Source organism: Gossypium arboreum, chromosome 10, assembly GCF_025698485.1.
Source record: "Gossypium arboreum isolate Shixiya-1 chromosome 10, ASM2569848v2, whole genome shotgun sequence".
Lineage (NCBI taxonomy): Eukaryota > Viridiplantae > Streptophyta > Magnoliopsida > Malvales > Malvaceae > Gossypium > Gossypium arboreum.
Genome location: NC_069079.1, coordinates 111,912,293 through 111,912,922, shown reverse-complemented (window position 1 = coordinate 111,912,922; position 630 = coordinate 111,912,293). Strand labels below are relative to the sequence as shown.

At 36.0% G+C, this 630-nt stretch overlaps 1 non-coding gene across 1 annotated transcript; it reads left to right on the top strand.

Annotated features, from left to right (window-relative positions):
* Positions 1–213: 213 nt before the first annotated feature.
* On the top strand, positions 214–319 carry LOC128282946 (small nucleolar RNA R71). Its single transcript, XR_008273295.1, has one exon. It is a non-coding gene; the product is annotated as a small nucleolar RNA R71 (small nucleolar RNA).
* Positions 320–630: the final 311 nt, after the last annotated feature.

Here is a 630-nt window from a genome sequence, read left to right as displayed (position 1 = left end):
TCCTCGTTTACCTCTTTTTCTATTGGAGGCTTGGGTTTGTACATGAATCTCTCATTAGGCCACATATACGAATTCATGATCATGTCTTCTATAATTTTGCAAGCTTGTTCGTACGTGTGAAACATGAGAGATCTGTTGGATGCTTCATCTAGCCTAGATCTAATGTGTCCTTCGACACCGTTATAATATATTTGTATCTAGAGCCATGCTTGTAGTCCATGATGTGGGCACTTTCTTAGCATCGTCTTAAAACACTCTCATGCCTCGTACAGGGATTCACCTTCAAGTTGTTTAAAATTTATGATCTCTTTTCGGAGCTGAATGGTTCAACTAATTTAGAAAAAATTCTTAAATTTTTCTGTAAGATCGTTCCATGTGGTAATAGAACCTGGTTTTAATAAGTCTAACCCATTGACCGCATTATCACATAATGAAAATAGGAATAACGAAAACATATAGCATCATTAGATAACCCATTATATTTGAAGGTGTCACATAGTTGAAGAAATCGCTTCAAGTGTTAGTTCGGATCTTCAACCATGTTTCCTTTGAATTGCAATGTGTTTTGAATCATATGAATCATGGTCATCTTTATCTCAAAATTATTGGCGTTAATCGTCGGCCGCTTAG